The sequence below is a fragment of the Octopus bimaculoides genome, chromosome 14, assembly GCF_001194135.2.
Source record: "Octopus bimaculoides isolate UCB-OBI-ISO-001 chromosome 14, ASM119413v2, whole genome shotgun sequence".
Classification (NCBI taxonomy): Eukaryota; Metazoa; Mollusca; class Cephalopoda; order Octopoda; family Octopodidae; genus Octopus; species Octopus bimaculoides.
Genome location: NC_068994.1, coordinates 6,002,344 through 6,002,971, shown reverse-complemented (window position 1 = coordinate 6,002,971; position 628 = coordinate 6,002,344).

The window sequence follows — 628 nt, the reverse complement described above, 5'->3', positions numbered from 1 at the left end:
ATATATATATATATATATATATATATGTATATATATATATATGTATGCATATATAAATTGTAAATGTAAAAATAAAAACAAAATGTATGTATGTATATATATGCATATATATATATATATATATATGTATGTATATATATATATGTATGCATGTATATATGTGCGTGTATATTATATATATATATATATATAGCTGTATGTGTGCATGTGTCTATGTATGCGTGTGTATTTATAAATATATATACATATGTATATATATGTATGTATGTATATATATATATATGTATGCATTTATATATATGTATGTGTATGTGTATATATATATATATATATATATATAATTGTATGTATATGTGCATGAGTGTGTGTGTGTGTGTGTGTTTATATGTGTATGTGCATATGATTGTAATGTAGTATACGCATAAATATACAAGGGTCTATATGTATAAGGGATATGGCCCCACATTCACCTCTACCCCTCCACCCTTACATCTGCAGTCTTCCCTGCGTCTCCTTTCCTCTTCTCTGAAACACCTCAAGCCATCTCTTGGTATCCTTGCCCTCCCCCTCAGTAAACTTCCACCTCCACCCCACACTACAATCTAGATGAATACTCCACCAACATCAC